A 17,681-nucleotide genomic window follows, 5' to 3' on the forward strand; every position below is an offset into this window, starting at 1 on the left:
AAAGGCGCGCCTAAAGCGACTAGCGTATTTATTTTGGGTAGGACCGTGGAATTTTACTAAACGGTCCATCCCGAAGTCTAAACAATTTTTAAAGCAAATATTTACTGAGGGCCCCGCAATTTGTATTTTATTTGGCGAGGCTCATCTCATTCTTATTTTTTTTAAAATGAATTTGCAACGTCATGGACACGCATCTCGAACCACGTCACAATCAATGTACCCGTGATTAGAAACACATTTCGACTCCGTTGAGAATTGGATTTGGGTCACATAAATGTGCACCCGAGTTTAAGAAGGTAAAATTTATTAAGGCGCGTCCTAAAGAGTCTAACGTATTGTTATTTTGGGAAGAGGCCGTGAAGGTTCATTAAACGGCCAAATCCAAAGTCTAGTCAATGGTTATGTATTTTATTGAGGGCCCCGGCGGTTTGTGATTTATTTTTTGTCGAGGCTTATCTCGTCTTTATTTTAAAAGGATATCCTATAGCAGCTACATTCTTCTATTAAGTTTGTCTCTAAAAAAACACAAGAGAATACCTTGATTGATTGCATGCTGAGAAAATACTCATTAGCTATTAGCGTACAACTGACACAAAAATGAGGAAATTGCAGCAGAGTTTGTACAAAGAGGGATGGCCTTCGTTCTATGTTCTATTATTCAAGAAAACTAAACATGGGATTGACGCACAACAGTATCGAAACGGATTATCCTTAGGCGAAGAAATTAGGCATATTTGACCTTATATATTAACGAGCATACGTAGGAGGTTCAGTTAATTATTCATCACATGCTTGCCACTAACAAAACGAAACGACTGCATGATGATCCTGTCTAACTCAAGTGGTGTTATCACGTGTTTAGCTATGCGATTTTTATCTTTTGGCTGTAATTCAGATTGCCTAGTGTACCCTCAAGATACGCATATTCACTGAAGGATCAAGGCGAAACAAGTGTGATTACTGCGTTCATTTTAATAGACGTGACGCCATTGCTGGCCGAGTATTACTACTATCCAGCTAACTTCTTACTGATTTACATACAACAATGGATTGCTAGACCAAACTCCTTATGGACTGAGAAACTATCTTATTACATAGTTTGAAATTTAAACTTTACATGTTAAATACCAACATTCTAAACAATGATCAGCAAAATAAAGGTAGCCATGCTCATGTTTGGACTACCATAACCTTGTGCTTTTATACAGCTCCAAACATATAATTACATCAGTGAATTTAGAACGTGTACCTGGTATAGCCAAGCAAAAGCAGAAGGGGAATGATCAGCTGAGTAATATGCAACAAACACAGCAACAGCAAATACATAGCAACAACACAGCAACTACCAAAATAGCCACAATGATGAAGCTCAACAAGTGATCGAGCAATGGACTAATAATCCCAGGAAAACAGGATAGGAAACAAAACCAGTCGAGAAAGGAAACAAAATTTTTTTGTGCTATAGCCACAGAAGTTCAATAACCACCAAGGCTCAGCAAGTAACCAGCACAGTTTCGACAATCAAGGAGACTAAAACTCAAACCAACAGCACACAGAAAGCTCAGTGTAGTGACAATCACAGCAGAAGAACACAGACTTCTCTTAATGGAACAAATAACAATCCCAGTTAGGATAACCGACTTGGTTTCTTTGTGCAATTTTTGGACAGTGTTCAGTTACAGTATTTCTGGAAATTTCTTTCTGTTTTTTCAGTTTTCTTCAACTCACAAGACCTCTCCTCAAGACTAAATTTTCCCCAGCCCCTTTTTAGTTCTGAAATGGCCTATTTATAAGCCAAACGACCAGTGCAGTCAAGCTGCCTGGATTCTGCCATTTGCAGACTGCCCATACCCTTTAAACCCCATGCCTAAGCATGTTTTGATGCCAGCCATTTGTTCCCCATGCCTGGTTTTTCTTTAATCAAGAGTTATGGGTTCATTTAAGTATTCACTTTAAACCCCATACTCTTGTGTCTTGTTCCCCATTGGTATTAGTTTAATCCCAAATTAGTACCCTACTTGTCAGCTCATTTAAACTAATCATTTTTGTTCTTTTCAAACCCCAGACTACCCCTGTTAGCCCTTGATTATTACTGTCCTGCCCATTGCAGCATCAGGGCATTTTTGAACTTCTGAAAGTTCAATTTCAGAATTGCCCTAGCCTGATTCTTTTAATTGTTTTTACAATGTAGTTACAAACTAGCATTCACAGATAATGTCCAATATTCATTTCACAATACAGGTTTGTTCAGTCATGTGAGGTTGTACGTATTAGCATATCTGATCATTCAGTCGTGGGGAGTTAATCGACGACATTTATCAAGTCGACTATACTAATTATAATAGGTAATAATCAATCGCTCATATAAACTATACGTACAGGGACCCAAAGGGCATCAGACAACTTTTGTTCAATTACTAGGAACCTATATGAACTATTTATGCGACGACTATCCTAATCGAACATGTTTATCATAGGATACATTCAAATCACACACAGAAAACAATCGACCAAATAAAAGGTCTTTGACAGAGATGGAAAAAATCAGAAAAATAACAAAAAGAACAAACAAACACAACGAAACATGCTGACAACTTAATTAGAACTAAACAAAGGGAAAGGAAAACTTACCGAAAAATGTTTAAACCAAACTGACCCAAATCTGACTCAACTTTGACCATTTGAGGCCGAACAAATTTTAACCAGGGTGTTCTCACATGAGAACACCTTGGTTAAGATCCGTTAAACCTCAAACCCTTGTTAAGGCCGGCTGGATTCCAAGGCTATCCGTGTTCTAGGTTTTGGATTTTCAGATCTGGTTTTTAGGAGTTGTAGGTAGATTCGGACCAAACCAAGTCTGGTTTGGTCACGAGGAGGATCCGGGGAGTGTCTGGTATGAAGATGGGGTGGTTTGGTATAGATCGAGTTTCGTCTCAAATCTTCAAATAAAGATTCGAGACGAAGGAAGGTGATTCGAGGCAAATGGATAGCAGATCCATGTTTAGGACAGTGAGGTGGTCCTAGGGTGTTCAGGAGATGGTCACCGGCGTCCATGCCACCGGCTTTAATGGCGAGGGAGACTAGGGCTGCTGCTAGGGTTTGGGGGGGTTTCAGTGCTTTGGTGAAGACGATGAGTGGAGGGGGGTTCGAATAGGGGGCGTGGGGTATGATAGAAAGCTTATATATGATCTAGGGGTTTAGATCCTGGCCGTTGGATCAAATGAGATCTATGGCCAGGATCTATTTACTTAGGGAAGACGGTGTCGTTTTGGGTTTGATAGTGGGTGAGACCGGGTGAGGCTGGATCGGGTCAGAGTTTGGACGGGTTTAAGAGAAATGGCCTAGGTCCGTTGGATCAAGGAGTTGGACGGCTTAGATTAATCTGCCTGAAACGACGTTGTCGAAGTGAAGTGATCAACTTGATCAGGACCGTTTGTTTAAGTCAGATCAACGGTTCTGATAAGGGAGCTGATACGGCGTCGTTTGAATCAGCGTTTGGGCAGGCCTGACTTGGGCTGGATCAGTGCTTTGGTTTTGGGCCTCGTTTTGGGGCCCAATCAGATTTTCCTTTCCCTTTTTATTTCAACCAATTAACCAAAAATTCCTAAAAAACAAGGTAAATAATTAAAATAAAACTTACACACATATTGTGTAACACCTACAACAATAAACACACATAAATGAAATAAAAAAAATGGTTAGATCACAACCTAGAATAAACGATGCACACATACATATATTTTTGAATTTTCTTTTAACGACACATATTTTTTGTATTTTGTTTGATAATGACTAGATGCGAAATGGACAGACCCACAAATGACTAATAACACATGTCACGAAAAAATCGAAAAATTGTACAGCGAAGTCATTTGTCATTATTTTTATTTTCTTTTGGAGCGATTGTCCGTGAAGCAAAAATCACGTGCTTACAGCTGCCCCTCTTTGCCCGAAGACACGAAGGGTTTTCGCGCAAAGATAAAGCGGGTGATTTTTGCTCGTCTGAGTACTCCGTGTGAAGCATTTTTTGAAAAAGATTTGACCGAACCTTTGCTTCAGAGGTTTCCTACATATCCTGGGCTGAACAGGAATCAGGTCAATGTAGTTCGGGAAATTTTGGTAGCTGGGACTACCGTGTGACTGTAGTGCTCGCTGTTGTTGTGCGCTGTTGCATGCTGCTGCAGGATGCTACCGCTCAACCGATCTCCCTGTTACATTGCTCTAAAAGGAAAAAACAAGAAGCTAAGCTAGACTATGGATCATGAAGTCTCATCTATCTTCGACTTGTTCTTGTTGCCTTGCTTTCTTGTCGGCTAATGCTTTCCTCTGATGCCTTTATTTGTGAACTTGGGGGATGATACTAGTCCTTCGCCTTTTCTGAATGCCAGTTTTCATCACTTCGCTTGATCTGCTGGGAACATGCCCTCTTCTTCAAGCATTTCAATTGTTTCTTCGGTGGTATGGCTTTTCATCAAAATTGTTATGTTGGGCATGCTATAACGTTCCCAAACTGCTTCTTTTGAGACGCGTTCCTTCTTCCTTTTGAATCGCGTGCTTGCCTTTGCAGCCTTCTGCTTCTTGGTGCTGGGGGATTTTATTGTTTCCTGCTTGGGGGATCTCTGTTGTAACCTTCCGTCTTCAGGTGGGGTTACTGATTCTAAAATCTAGAGCTAAAAAGCATTCCCGCATTATACTGGTGGGCGACCTAGAACTTAAAAGTATTCCCGCATTATACTGGTGGGCGACCTAGAACTTAAAAGTATTCCCGCATTATACTGGTGGGCGACCTAGAACTTAAATGTATTCCCGCATTATACTGGTGGGCGACCTAGAACTTAGATGTATTCCCGCATTATACTGGTGGGTGACCTAGAACTTAAATGTATTCCCGCATTATACTGGTGGGCGACCTAGAACTTAAAATGTATTCCCGCATTATACTGGTGGGCGACCTAGAACTTAAAATGTATTCCCGCATTATACTGGTGGGCGACCTAGAACTTAAAAGTATTCCCGCATTATACTGGTGGGCGACCTAGAACTTAAAATGTATTCCCGCATTATACTGGTGGGCGACCTAGAACTTAAAAGTATTCCCGCATTATACTGGTGGGCGACCTAGAACTTAAAATGTATTCCCGCATTATACTGGTGGGCGACCTAGAACTTAAATGTATTCCCGCATTATACTGGTGGGCGACCTAGAACTTAAAATGTATTCCCGCATTATACTGGTGGGCGACCTAGAACTTAAATGTATTCCCGCATTATACTGGTGGGCGACCTAGAACTTAAAATGTATTCCCGCATTATACTGGTGGGCGACCTAGAACTTAAAAGTATTCCCGCATTATACTGGTGGGCGACCTAGAACTTAAAATGTATTCCCGCATTATACTGGTGGGCGACCTAGAACTTAAAAGTATTCCCGCATTATACTGGTGGGCGACCTAGAACTTAAAATGTATTCCCGCATTATACTGGTGGGCGACCTAGAACTTAAAAGTATTCCCGCATTATACTGGTGGGGGTCTCTAGCCTACTGGGGATTGGCTTTCAATTAATCCCCTTTTCTGCTTTCTCTTTAAGCACATGCTGTGGGAGTCTGCTTTTAACTCCCGAAACCACTCCCTTTAGGAGCTCACTTCCTCCAAAATTGCCGGGCACGATTACTGCATTGCCTGGGATCGGCTTTCAAGACTGTTTGTATTATCCTGCATTGGATGAATTCCCCTCCGGTTTCTGGTAGTAAGCTTTGAAAAATTCTTTTCAAGACAAATTTTAGGAAGAGAAATAAAATCTAGAAGGAGAAAATCTTTCTGAACCCATATTTGGTGGGGAGAAGAAACTCAGAAGAACTTATCTGGAGGACATGACTGGTCCCCGTGATCATGACGTGCACCATAGATTCCCGACCCAGTCTATTTGTATCAATCGATTTGCCCGATGGTCTGACTTGCTGGGGATGATAAATGACTGTCCATTTCGTTGCAAATGTGGTCGCTTTTTGTTGATCTGTCTTGTCGCCTCATAGTGCCCTTCGAGGGGTTTTCACTAATGAGACTCTCTCTTTTCTCTCATCTCCCGGCGCCTTATGGTGCCTGTGAAGGTTTTCACCAATAAGACTCTCTCATTTCATATCCCTCATCTTACATCGCCTCTCGGTGCCTGTGAAGGTTTTCACCGATAAGACTCTCTCATTTTATTTCTTTCGAGGAATCGGGGTGTTGTAGATACGACCCTCTCTTCTGGAGATTCCTTTGACCATCAATTCAATCCCAGTCTTATGATCTCTTCTTTGCTGGGGATCGGTGTATTATTCTCGGCTTTATTTGCCTGACTTTGCATCTGTTGGATATTGATCGGGAGGTCTTTTGGACGTCGATGTTGGTTTTGGTGTGGGGCTAACGGAAGGCTATAACAATGAAAATAATTTGATGGGTGATGTGCTACAACTTTTGGAATCAAACCTTTGTTGGAACTTAAAACATAACCTCTGCCCCAGTTTTCTTGCTTGGGGAATTTATTTTTACACTTATGTTGCGCTATGTGCGTTACGCACGCTGTGCCTATTATGCACACTATGTACATTATGCATCCTATATTCATTATGATGCACCCTATGACCGAGTCGTGAGGCGCCTACGTATCCTCTTCGAGGAATCAGGTCAAACGTAGTTCCCACGGTTTTGTATTTCTTATGATTTTATCTTCTTCTTTTTTTCTTTTCCTTCTTTTCATTTTCTTTCTCTTTTCTTTTTCTCTCTTTTTTTTCATGTCTTTTCCATTAGTGATTCCAAAAGAGGGGTATGAAAGAATTACTTAAGGCTCAAAGGGGGAAGCAAGGGTTAAAAGTGTTTGGATAGAAGAAAGAATTGCCTCCGTCATCTCATTATCCAATAAATGCCAAATACAAACAAATAAACCAAAAATTGCCATAATTAAAGAAATTACGCATAATATCTCTTGACTGCATCAGAATTGATAGCCATGTCGACACATCTCCCCTCGACATCTGTCAAACACAAAGCACCGTTGGTCAATACTCTGGTCACGATATAAGGCCCTTGCCAATTTGGGGCGAATTTGCCTTTTGCCTCGACCTGATGTGGGAGGATCTTCTTCAATACCTGCTGCCCTACTTCAAACTTCCTGGGGCGCACCTTCTTATTATATGTTCTTGCCATTCTCTTCTGGTACAGCTGACCATGGCACACTGCTGCCAATCTTTTCTCATCTATCAGGCTCAACTGTTCCAATCGAGCTTTGACCCATTCATCATCATTAATCCCGGCTTCAGCGACAATTCGGAGGGACGGAATTTCGACTTCCGCTGGTATTACGGCCTCAGTTCCGTACACCAAAAAATAAGGAGTTGTACCTATGGAAGTTCGGACGGTAGTGCGGTAACCCAACAAAGCAAAGGGTAATTTCTCGTGCCATTGTCTGGACCCTTCCACCATCTTTCGCAGTATCTTCTTGATATTCTTATTGGCTGCTTCGACTGCTCCATTCGCCTTGGGGCGATATGGGGTGGAATTGCGGTGTGTAATCTTGAATTGTTGGCATACCTCTCTCATCAGGCTGCTATTAAGATTCGCACCGTTATCCGTGATGATCACTTTTGGGATCCCAAATCTGCAGATGATATGGGAATGAACAAAGTCCACCACTGCCTTCTTGGTTACTGATTTGAAGGTTTTAGCCTCAACCCATTTGGTGAAGTAATCAATGGTCACTAGAATGAACCTATGACCGTTGGATGCTGCCGGTTCGATGGGCCCAATGACATCCATGCCCCATGCCACAAACGGCCAGGGTGCTGACATCGTATGTAACTCTGTTGGCGGAGAATGAATCAAATCTCCATGTATCTGGCACTGATGGCATTTCCTCACGAAAGTGATACAGTCGTGTTCCATGGTGAGCCAATAACACCCTGTTCGAAGGATCTTTCTTGCCAATACATATCCGCTCATGTGTGGCCCACAAACTCCAGCATGTACCTCTGCCATAACCGTCGTTGCTTGACTGGCATCTATGCATCTCAACAATCCCAAATCCGGGGTTCTTTTGTACAATATTCCTCCGCTGAGGAAGAAACCATTCGACAAACGCCGAAGGGCTCTTTTTTGGTCTCCAGAGGCATGTTCTGGATATATCCCCATTCTGAGGTATTCCTTGATATCATGAAACCAGGGTTCGCCATCTGCTTCTTCTTCTACGGCATTGTAGTAGGCATGCTGATCACGGACCTGGATGTGCAGAGGGTCAACATACATTTTGTTAGGGTGGTGCAGCATTGATGCTAAGGTGGCCAAGGCGTCCGCAACCTCATTGTGAACTCTCGGGATATGTTTGAATTTCACCGATCGAAATTGCTTGCTCAGATCATGCAAGCATTGTCGGTATGGTATGAGTTTTAGATCTCGTGTTTCCCATTCACCCTGAATTTGATGTACCAAGAGGTCCGAGTCTCCCAAGACCAAGACGTCTTGGACATCCATGTCAGCAGCCAAGCGCAGACCCAGAATGCAAGCCTCATACTCGGCCATATTGTTGGTGCAATAGAAGCGTAGTTGAGCCGTAACAGGATAATGCCGTCCTGTTTCAGAAATGAGTACTGCTCCTATTCCAACCCCTTTCGCGTTTGCAGCTCCATCGAAGAAAAGCTTCCAACCTGGTTCCTCGGGTAATTCCAACTCGTTTGTATGCATTACCTCTTCGTCAGGAAAATACGTTCTTAAAGGGCTCGTATTTTTCATCAACGGGATTCTCCGCCAAATGATCGGCCAGCGCCTGGGCTTTCACGGCTGTCCTCGTCACATAGACGATATCAAACTCTGTGAGCAGAATTTGCCATTTTGCTAACCTTCCCGTGGGCATAGGTTTCTGAAAGATATACTTCAATGGGTCCAAACGGGATATGAGATAAGTAGTATATGAAGACAGGTAGTGCTTCAACTTCTGAGCTACCCAAGTTAGGGCGCAACATGTTTTCTCGAGTTGAGTGTACTTGACCTCATGTACTGTGAATTTCTTGCTAAGATAGTAGATGGCTTGCTCCTTCCTTCCTGTGTCATCATGTTGCCCCAATACACAACCAAATGAATTTTCCAAGACCGTCAGGTAAAGAATTAGGGGCTTCCCGGGCTTAGGCGGGACCAATACGGGTGGATTAGACAGATACCCTTTGATTTGGTCGAAAGCCTCCTGACACTCTGCCGTCCAACCTACTGCAACATCCTTTCTCAGCAGCCGAAATATGGGCTCACAAGTTGCTGTGAGTTGAGCGATGAACCTGCTGATGTAATTGAGTCTACCCAGCAAACTCATTACCTCTGTTTTGTTCCTTGGCGGTGGCAAATCTCGGATGGATTCAATTTTGGATGGGTCTAACTCAATCCCCCGTCGACTGACGATGAATCCTAGCAACTTTCCTGATGGAACCCCGAATGCGCATTTGGCCGGGTTAAGCTTGATATCATACCTCCGGAGTCTTTGGAAAAATCTCCTTAGGTCTGCTACATGGTCCTCCTGACGCCAAGATTTGATGATCACATCATCGACGTACACCTCGATTTCCTTGTGTATCATGTCATGAAACACAGCAGTCATTGCTCGCATGTACGTTGCCCCGGCGTTCTTTAACCCGAACGGCATTACCCGATAGCAGTAGGTTCCCCATGGCGTAATAAACGCTGTCTTCTCAGCATCCTCTTCGTCCATTAGGATCTGATGATAACCCGCATAGCAATCCACAAAGGATCCGATCTCGCGCCCAGCGCAATTATCGATCAGGATATGAATGTTGGGTAACGGAAAATTGTCCTTGGGACTTGCTTTGTTGAGGTTGCGGTAGTCGACGCACACCCTGATTTTTCCATCCTTCTTTGGGACTGGCACCACATTGGCCAACCACTCGGGATATCGAGTGACCCGAATGACCTTTGCCTGCAACTGCTTAATCACCTCTTCTTTGATTTTTACACTCATTTCTGTTTTAAATTTCCTTAGTTTTTGCTTGACCGGAGGGTATGCCGGGTCAGTGGGCAATTTGTGAACCACTAAATTTGTGCTTAATCCAGGCATATCGTCATAGGACCATGCAAAAACATCTTTGAATTCCATGAGGGTTCTGATCAATTCTTCCCTGACATTCGGCTCAATGTGGATGCTGATTTTGGTTTCTTGGACGTTATCAGCGTCTCCTAGGTTTACAGCCTCAGTGTCATTTAGGTTAGGCTTGGGTTTTTCTTCAAATTGGCATAATTCTCGGTTTATCTCTTCGAAGGCTTCACCTTCATCACATTCAGATTCATCATCACAAACGACCTCTTGCATCATTGAGTCAGATTCAGATTGATTTATTAGACTAGGTCGAAGATCCGCTGTGCATGCCATGTCATTAGAACCAGTAAAAAGAGAACTGTTCAGAAAGAAAAAGAACAAAACAAAATTAAAATGGGACAAAAGAAAAGAACTTTATTAAACTTGCAGGATAAAAGGGTTCACACTTTTACAAAAACGAAAGTAAAATTTGGATTACACCCTTGAATAATCCGGACAAAACAAAACACACAAAACATAAATCAAAGCCTACTACCAAGACTCCCCTCGGACAGGAAGAGGAGTAACTGTCCAATTGTTGGTCTTGGCCTCAGGCCCCACAAACTGTATCTCTGCTCTGCTGGAACCTTCTCCAGCTTCCACCATACTGACATCCGCGAATAGCCTCTCAAAACTCTGATTCAAGTCTTCATTTATACCGATAAAAGGTTATCGAATCTTTGGGACCGGAGACCCCTTGGCACTTGCTTTGACAAAAGACCTTGAGAGACGTGGCACCGGTTTAGGCAGAAACCAGACCCTCTTCTTCATTTTTCGCGCTTGCTTCCTATCTGCTGCGGTTGGTTTGAACCCCAATCCGAAAGTTTCCAGATTTTTAGGAAGGGAGACAGGTTGGACAATCCCTTGAAGCTCGACTCCCAGGCCTTTTCCCGGCACAAATCCATTACCCAGCATTTCTGAGACCATCATGACTGTTGCGGCAGCTACCCTAGGGTGCGGGATGATTTCTCCTTCAGAAATTTTGTTGGCCGACCCTGTATCGAAAATCTGGTAGACCCAAGGACCTTTGTCATCAGCGGTCTCTATGAAAGGTACAATGGTTCCGCCCATGGTGCACGTTGTATCCTCGCCGTGTAACACGACCTCTTGTCTTTCCCACTCGAACTTCACCATCTGATGTAGGGTGGAAGGCACCGCTTTGGCTGCATGAATCCATGGTCGACCTAATAGCAGTTTGTAAGATACCGTGGCGTCTAATACCTGGAATTACATGGTAAACAGGACCGGACCGATGGTTAGTTCAAGTACAACATCCCCTACAGTGGCCGTTCCGTTTCCGTCAAACCCTCGGACACAGATACTGTTCTTGTGGATCCTTCCGTGGCCGATCTTCAACTGGTTCAAAGTAGGTAGTGGGCAAATATTGGCGCTTGAGCCGTTATCCACCAATACTCGAGTTACCACCGAGTCTTCACATTTGACAGCTAGGTATAGAGCTTTATTATGCTCCGTACCTTCCACCGGCAGGTCATCATCTGAGAATGTTACCCTGTTCACCTCGAAAATCTTGCTGGCAATGGTTTCCAGGTGGTTTACAGAAATCTCACTGGGTACATGAGCTTCGTTCAATATCTTCAACAGGGCCCGACGATGCTCCTCAGAATGGATCAGTAACGACAACAGTGAGATCTGGGCCGGTGTTTTTCTCAGCTGTTCGACCACAGAATAGTCCTGTACTTTCATCTTCCTCAAAAACTCTTCAGCCTCTTCTTCGGACACAGGTTTCTTGGTTGCAACTGGGTTGGCTCTTCTTAGCTCCACCGGAGCAAAACATCGACCTGATCGAGTCAGCCCTTGCGCTTCACAACTGACTTCTTCCACCTGTTTTCCTTTGTACATCACCACCGCCTTTTCATATTTCCAAGGCACAGCCCTGCTGTCAATCATCGGCAGCTGGACCACAGGCTTTATGGTCACCCGTTCTCTACATACCCCTTTCAACACGACCGCCGGTGTGGGCGGGATCCCTGGTATTACCAACTTGCTTGGCTCGGGTTTGCTTGTTATGGCGGACGGGCTCTTTCCCAATATCACTACCGGCTTGACGCCTTCTCCCTGCGACTGTACACTCGTTCCTCCACTGGTTGAGACTTCTTTCGGGGCGGCTTGGATCATCATCACTGTTTGTGAGGGTTTTCTCAATTCTCCTCCCTCACACACCAACTCAATCATGTGAGTTTCGTGGTGCGCTGGCAGTGGGTTTTGGTTGATGTTAGGAGCTTCTGGTGTCTGGACCTCGATCTTATTGGTGTCAATAAGATCCTGTATGGCATGTCTTAATTTTCAGCACTTCTCGGTATCATGCCCGAGCATCCCTGAACAATATTCACAATTGATTGATCGATCCAAATTCTGAGGTGGAGGATTTGGTTCTCGAGTCTGGACAGGACTAACCAAACCCAATTGCCTCAGCTTGTGGAACAAAACGGTGTAGGTTTCTCCCAACTCCGTGAAAGTTCTCTGCTTCCGCAACCTGTCATTCCTAGCATCTGGATTTCCCAGAAAACCTGCCCCTGAAGAGTTTCTATACGCCCTTGGTGGAGGGTAGGTGTTTTGTGGTGGTGCATATATGTTCTGGGGAGCCTGTGCGCGCCATTGTGAGCGAACCGGAGGCTGAGTGTATGCCTGGGCTTGGTGTACGGAACAATGTGGTTCTCGAGGTGGATAGAAATTTTGTGGTGAGTTGTATGGGTATTCTGACCTGTGAGGTCTGGGTTGGTTGTAGTGTGGCCTGCCAGCCCTGGACCAACTGCCTGCCTCGATCGTGGCAACCTCTTCTTTCTTTCTTCTCAACGCACCTCCCGTGCCGTTTTGAATAGCCTGGGTTGTGGCCTTGAGTGCCGAATAGTTCAAGATCTTGTCAGACCTCAAACCCTCTTCTATCATGACCCCTATCTTGACCACCTCGTTGAAAGATTTTCCAACCGTTGTCACCAAGTGACCAAAGTAGGTTGGATCCAATGTCTGTAAAAAATAGTCCACCATCTCTCCCTCTCTCATGGGAGGATCGACTCTAGCTGCTTGTTCTCTCCAGCGGAACCCGAACTCGCGAAAACTTTCCCCGGGTTTCTTCCCGGTTCTCAATAATGTGAGACGGTCAGGGACTATCTCGAGATTGTACTGGAAATGACCTGCAAAAGCCTGCGCCAGATCATCCCACGTGTACCACCTGCTGGAATCCTGCCTGGTATACCATTCTAGTGCAGATCCGCTCAGACTTTGGCCGAAATAAGCTATCAGCAGCTCATCCTTGCCGCCTGCCCCTCTCATTTTGCTACAGAATCCCCGCAAATGTGCCATGGGATCACCGTGCCCTTCATATAAATCAAACTTAGGCATCTTGAACCCAGCCGGGAGTTGGACGTCTGGGAAAGGGCACAGATCTTTGTATGCTACGCTGACTTGATTGCCCAAACCATGCAAGTTCCTGAAGGACTGCTCCAGGCTTTTGAACTTTCTCAATACTTCATCCTGTTCAGGGGCCTTAACCGGCTTCTCAACCTCTGCCGGCACTTCCAAATGTGGATTGTAAGCCTGTGGTTCGGGAGCATGAAACGTAGGCTCGGGGGGATAGTATTGTGTATCGTGAGCCTGAAACAATGGCTCACTGGTCGTTCTTTGCAAAGGAGCTGATGTGGGTCCCACAAAAATGGGAATATTGGGTGTTGGGAGAGGTTGATGGGGTGGTGGAGCTTGGGAATCATGAGGGCTTCTTTCTTGATGATAAAGGGGATTTGGACGGCTTGTGGAAGGGCCAGAGTGAGGGTATTCCGGCATGTGTCCCAGTGTTTCAGGGCTCTTTTGTGTTTTGGCTAGGGCTAGCTGCATTGCATTCATCTCTAGTCCCATCCTTTCAATCTTTTCCATCGCTTCTTTTAGCAACTGGCTCATTGGCCTTTCTTCCTCATTACTATTCTCTGAAGTAGTCATGCTTGTTGCTACCGGTCCTTTGGATCTGGTTTGGTAGGAGTGTGTTGCCAGAGTTCTTTAACAACTAACTTGTCTGGTATAGACAACAACAAACTTTGTTAGCGTTAGAGTTTAACAGATTTGATCATAACACATAGAGGATGCAATGCACCTAGGCAGTTAACCGTTTCTACATGTTTTGCTTCAAACAACATGCGTCATCCCGGTTTTCTCATTCGTCCCTTTAAAGTATTTTGGGAAACCCTGTGTTTTATTTTATTATGTATTTTCTTTTCTCTCTTTATTAACAGCGGTCGAATCTTATGGGGATTGCCTACGTATCACGTCCCCGCGCGAATCAGACCAGGCGTAGTTCTGCCATGAGGCTAACATTTATATAAAAAGATGAACAAACATTACAGTTGAAAAACTTTGTAAAAACAATGTCTTGAAATACACACATTCAAATTGAAATAAACAGATACAATTCTTAACATCTCATAACGTGCCCCACTTTCCACTTGTGTTGTAAATTATTAGATCATTTGCTCAAGGCGGGGCTTGACCCGGATGACCTCCCAATGTTCGATACATCCTTTCCAACTCCACTGCTAGATGACGGGCAAAGGTGGGTGCATGCTCTGTAAACCTTTCATAATCCATTCCTTGGCAGTTTACATAACTTTGAGAGGTGTAGACTGCCAGGTCGTGGATCTGTGCCCTGAAATCTTGGAGATGTTGGCCTTGATTCTGCAACTGCTGCTGGCGAGTGGTGGCTATATCTCGGATACGGCCTTCACGATCTAGGGCTGACTCTAATAGAGCTCGGAGTCTGGCCTGCTCTAATCTCATCTGCGCTCTTTCTCTATCAGTGTCCGCTTGTTGATGCTCTCTGTACCTTCTTGCCTCTTCTAGTTGTGCACGAAGTTGGTCTTCTGATCGTATCCAATGGTCTTTTTCCTTCTTGAATTGTGCCCTGTCTTTCTCGGATTGCCTATCTTGGCGTTCCTTATCAGATCTGGCTTCTTCGTTTAACTGTTGGATCCTTTCTTTCGCTTTGCTCAACGCCCTTTCTTTTGCAGCAAGAACGGAATCATAATCTTGCATTCTTTCAAAAAGATTGGCGATGGTTTTTTGATCCTTCCAATTGCTCATTGGCTTTTCGGAAGCCCTTTTCATTCTCAGAAATCGAGCATGAAGACTTTCATTCTCGCAGGCTAGACTCTTCTTCTCGCCTTCAGCTTCTTGTGCTTGCAAAGCCTTCTCCAGACTGAGGTTCCTTAGATTTTCCTTTAGGGCATGGATAGTTGCTTTGTACCCCTTCTCTTTTTCTCCCCAGATCAACCGCTCTTGGATTTTATCATTAAAGCTTTGAATATGGGGTCTTTTAGTTGGCCCTCTTAGCTCAGGCTCTGGTACATCATCTACGCGAGACCGTTTCTTGAACCACCTTGCATATCCAGGATTTATCTCACCCTTTGTAGTGTCTGGGACTTGAGTATCGCTTTTCAAGTATCGACATCCATTCCACATCTGCTGAAGTAACGCCTCAGGAATAGTGGCCTCTGGGTGTAATTCGATTTCTTGCGTACTCAAATCTTCATCATCAGGAACTACTTGATATCTTCCTAGTTGTCTTAGGACTCTCAATGGCGCATACGGCTGGATGCTTCTCAATCCCAATAGTAGCAGATAACTATTTGAGTTTGACATATGTATCACTTCCCTCATCGGGAGCCATCCCAGAGTCCATTCAATTTGATTTGCCGTTAGAGCCCTTAGCCGAGATACCCATGCTTCTATCCCTTCTGGAACCTGATAATTTTTCACTCTTTCCTCATAACCCTCGATGTAATTATCGTTGCTTGGCCCATACTGTATGATCTTGGGCTGTTGTTGGAGATGTTCAATCAACCACATTTGCAACAAAATTTTGCATCCTTCGAAGACTTTCGCTCCTGCTTTACATAAAGTTAAAGCCCGATAAATGTCTGAGAGAATGATGGGTACAAGGGTGTGGTTTTCCTTGGTGGTGAGGATTTGCACAACTTTTGCGGTGCGAATATCAATTGTTCGTTCTTTGTTCGGGAAGACCATGATTCCTAGAAAAGCCACCATGAAGGCGAAGCGACGGTGAACCTGCCATGCGTCTTTGTCTTGTTTGTTAGTAAGGCCTTTCTCATGAATTTCGAACCCATCTGACTTTCCGAACCTTGAATACAAAAAGTTGAAAGAACAACATCCGTTGACGACATTGCTTTTCCTGATTTGACTGCTGATGTTCAGAAGACCGAAGAATCGATGTACCGAGGGAGCCTTCGTGAATATCAAGCTTTGATTCCTTAAACTTCCGTCAAAACCAACATATCCAGCTACCTCCTCTAATGTAGGAGTGAGCTCGAAGTCAGAGAAACGAAAGACATTGTGAACAGGGTCCCAAAAAGTTACTAATGCCGCAATCAGATCATCACGGGGTTTAACTTTCATAATGTCCGGGAGATTTCCCAAATGCTTGATGACCCACTTTTGACCATCTTCGCCTAATTCACACCACCACATTTGAAGCTGGAACAGAAACTCTTCTGTATTTGCGGAGGAGGGGTTTTGTGTGGTGCTCATTTTGTATCTGAAATTTAATTTAATAAAGTCAAGACTCATTTTGAAAACATACTCTAATCATTTTCAGTCAAAACTATTTTCAAGATTTAAAACTATTTTTGGGAATTTTTCAAACTATTTTCAAGATTAAATACCTTTCAAGATTAAATACCTTTATTTCAAGATTTGAAAACTATATTTTATTTTTTATTATATATATATATATATATATATATATATATATATATATATATATATATAAATTTTTTTTTTAATTATGAAAAAAAAAACCCCATTTTATTCCTCGGCTCTTACCATGATTTCATTTAAGCCGGTCAGCAAGCATGTTCGAGGCAAATGAATGCACATATAGCAAGTAGGATGCATCAGGATGGTCTTTTTATTTCGGGTTCACCTGTCTTAGACAGACCCAACCCCTGTGTTGAGTCCCCTAAGTCAAATGCACGTGATGCAAATAAACGTTCCTACTAGGGATCCGGTACATGGCTGAGTTATTCTAAGTGTAAAACCTGAGGTTGATTGTTCTAAACCTGGCTTACCCAAACAGACAGTTTGAGCCGAAGCGGGGGCAACGTACCGGGAGCACGAAAGTCTGCCCGGCCTAGTTACTTGTCCCAACTCCGTCTTATTTGGTATGACTTTAACAGAAAGGTGGGTCACGCGCACGTGTACACCATAAATTCAGAAGACTCAGAAAGAAGGGGGTTTCGTAACAGTTGTATATATTCACAATTCAAATAATATTAAAGCGGTAAAAGCATCATTTAGCACATTAGGCATACATCATGTAAAAAATCAGATAATAAATAAAGCCAAATAATAACAATTACTCTAAGCTCGAATTCTTAACCCTGAACCAGTGGTTCTGGGCATAAATGATCCCCAGCAGAGTCGCCAGAGCTGTCACACCTCCTTTTTCCGCACCCGAGGGGGCGCAGGGGAGTTTTTTCCAATTAAAGGACAATCGAAACGGGATTGGTTTATTTATTTCAGAGTCGCCACTTGGGAGATTTAGGGTGTCC

This window comes from Nicotiana sylvestris, chromosome 3 (assembly GCF_000393655.2).
Source record: "Nicotiana sylvestris chromosome 3, ASM39365v2, whole genome shotgun sequence".
Classification (NCBI taxonomy): Eukaryota; Viridiplantae; Streptophyta; class Magnoliopsida; order Solanales; family Solanaceae; genus Nicotiana; species Nicotiana sylvestris.